Raw genomic sequence first — 3,587 nt, 5'->3', positions numbered from 1 at the left:
TTAAAAATAGGATTAAAATGTCATTTAAGAAACTTGGACGGTAAACACTGTTCTGATATAAACTTGATGTGTTTCTCTGGCTCTTAGTTTTCTCATATCACTTAAAATGACTACACTAAATGATTTCTCAGAGCTTTTATAATTTTGCAATTCTACTTAAAGTCATGTGGAATCAGATACTTAAATTTTCTATGCTTTCACTAATGTTCATTCATAATTAATAGCAAATCATGCAGCTATTTAAGGTAATACATTAACATTAATTTTGGTTAGAGTTTTTTGCTTCTATTCTTAATATGTTGATGTCACAGGAGGATTGTATTTGGTTTGGAAGAACAATGTTAGGCACCACTTACTACCTATACATAACTAGAGATCAAAATGGAGAATGAACAGGGGATTGGGTTGTTTAATAAAGGAAGAAAAGCATATCCTGGAATGGCTGATTTGGAGGAATCTGTGGTATTAACTACTTTGTTTCTATGCTCCAAATTCCTCCCAGTTCTCTATGGTTTCCAGTTAAACCTAGTGTTCCTGTCCTAGTTGCCTGTTTTGCTCTCTTTCCTGTAAAGCTGTGATTTGTGCAGCTGTTAGGGACGTGATCAGTGTCTCGATTTCCCTTTGCTCTGCAGGAACTGAAGGTTTTCACTTCTGCCTGTATGTACTATCCACATCAATATGCATTCCCCTGCCCAACTCTTTTGACCTCTTGTTTCATATTTCAGTTCCTGTCTTTAACCCTTTGACTGTCATTTCAGCAAGCACCTGAAATGAATGAGATTCTGCTCTAAATACTCCAATGAGTTTAAGCAGAAAAAATTCATGTGCAAGCCTACTAAATCTCAAACTCAGAGCTTTTTTAAAAGCCCATTTAATGTGGGCTTGTCTCTGTGAAATATATGAAAAGTTAATTGTCCTTTTACAGTGGTCTTCCTGTGTGACCAGAACTATCTTGCCACAACTGACATACAAAATTATTCTAGGAATAGTTTTAGATAATTACTTTATTTTATTAATTAACATTACTATTTATATTAGAAATATTCTATAATTTTTATAAATACTCTCTTTATGTCAGGTGCCACATGTATTCCAAATGCATAGTAATATAAAGTTCCCTTTTAAAAGAAGTTAAATAACCATAAATAAAATGAAATTTGAGTAGACTAAAGAAAATTATGTACATTATTATACATATGAAACAGTAAAAATCAGGTATGGAAAAACTACACAAAAGTATATGAATCATTCAAAATTTGAGAAACACAAGACCAGAAAACCTCATAATTACTATTTGCCCTTAGTAGTATGATCTCAACAATAGTCACTGCAAGGAGAACAAGAGCAAAGTTAGCAGACTGCTGGGAACAGGGAGCCATGTGGAGCTGGGCTGCTTACCTCACCCCCATGCCCCAGAGCCTCTGAGCAGTGCTAGTGGAGCCACTCAGGCACCTGCAACACCAATGCAGCACCCTCCACCTCTGGTCTCCTGGCTGCACTGGTACCTGAATGCACACCACACTGGCACAGTGGGTCATAAAGGCCATTTTCCTGAGCTCCAGAAGATAGAGCAGAAGTGAAGAGCAGAAAGAGGGCCTCTCTCAGGCTCCTTAAATATTAAGTCCCACTGGAAAAGTGAAGAGAATTTCTGGGATGAAGGCACAATAGACACAATAGTTGGTAAGTTGGAGGAATGACCATCTCCCATTGGGACCCAGACTATCTTCAGGGGAAGGGAGCTGGAACCTACAGTAGAAGCTTGCAGAGTTCAACCCTGTGGGAGGTCAGGGAGCTCAACTTGGGACTTTCACCCAACAATCAACATGAATCTCAGGGATGTGATGATGGCTTGCTGGGACTAATTGACTTAGATCTGCACTCTGCTGCCCGCATTGTCTGTTGTGACTGCAGAGACACACACTGAAGGAGGCCCTTCATACTTTTATATTTTTATTTTTTAAATTATTTTGTTTCTTTTTCTCTAAGTTTCAATTTTTTCCACACTTCAAATTTTAATTATTTTTCGTTTTTGTTTTTTCTTTCACTCACTCACTCTGACACATTGTTCTGTATCTCCCTTTTTGTTCCTCTTCTGTCCAAATTCAGATTTCTTGTTACTTTTTCTTTTCTTCTCTCTTTTTCCTTCTCTCAATTTTCATTGAGTCCAGTTTCTAGCTACCCTGTTGCTGTTAGGTTGTTCTGTTTTTGTTTTTGTTCTTTCATTTTGACTTTTCTTCTTGTCTTCAGCAGTTTCCTAGAGTTTGCACGATCTTCTTGTCTTCTATGTCCTCATCTCTAACCTATTCTTCTAATTATTCATCACTCTCTCCTCACCTCCTTCTAAGTCCTCATACTGAAGGAAGAAGTTGCTATGTTGAAGAGCTAATTCATTATAAATATACTTAGGTATGGTCATCAATTTTGATTTAATTCATACAGTTAAAGGTGACAGATTAATAACTACCACAAATTGCCATTTTCTAAGTTGTCCTTGATAATATTATGCTGCTGCCTACATGACTTGAGCTAAGGTGCTGTGATTGATCTAATCAGTTACCCTTCCTGGTAAAATAAAAATGAGATTGCCTAAGAGTCATTAGAAACTCAAAACCTAGAGTCCTGCTATATCAAGATGATCAGAGTATTAACCCAGGAATTAAACCAAGGACAGTACCAACAATAAAAATAGAAAGGAGAAGACATTAAAGTAAGGCACAAACACAGACTTCCAGCTAAACAAAAGCAAATTATGGGGAATACTGGGTGGAAAAGTCTGATAATCAACCACCTGGACATTCTAAACTAATAGCACAGGAAGGAACAAAACAGATGATAGATGAATGAGGCTCTAGAAAACTTCAAAACAGAAATAATTTCCCACATAACCTCATAGATGGTGAGTAGAATAAAAGACATGATTAGAGACTCTAGAACAGAAATAGATTGAAACACAAATGCACACACACACACACACACACACACACACGAGTTCAGGAAAATGGCAAAAACCAAGAATGTCCAGCATAGGAAAGTAGTGGAAACCATGAATGCCCAAAATAGGAAAGAAATGGAATCCATGAAATAGATTCAAAATCATATCCAGGAGATTAAAACTCTATTGAAAGTATACACAACAGACTTAGGAAATCTGAAGACAGGATATCAGATATAGAAGACAGGATGACAGTCAGTGACCATGAAAAGATAGATCTCTTAAAAATAGTAAAATACCATGAGAAATCAATCCAACAGCTCCTAGACAATGCAAAGAAGAATAATATATGACTGATAGGACTCCATGAAAAAGCAGGAGAAAGTATGACTTAAAAAATGTTTGACAGTAATATTCCATTTTATAGAAAAACCACAACTTCTTTATCCAGTTTCCAACGGATGGGCAAATAGGTTGTTTCCAAGATTTAGCTATTACAAACTGTGCCGCTATATACACGGGTGCACATACTTCTCTGTGATATGATTCTTTCAGTTCTCTTGGAAAGATACCCAACAGAGGGATGGCTGGGTCAAATGGAACCTCCAGTCCAAGCTCTTTGAGGTATCTCCATATTGATTTCCATAGTGGTTGC

Source organism: Fukomys damarensis, unplaced genomic scaffold, assembly GCF_012274545.1.
Source record: "Fukomys damarensis isolate Sample0158 unplaced genomic scaffold, DMR_v1.0_HiC HiC_scaffold_39, whole genome shotgun sequence".
In the NCBI taxonomy this organism is placed as follows: Eukaryota; Metazoa; Chordata; class Mammalia; order Rodentia; family Bathyergidae; genus Fukomys; species Fukomys damarensis.
The sequence above is the reverse complement of the archived record's forward strand: the minus strand, read 5'-3'. Positions refer to the sequence as shown.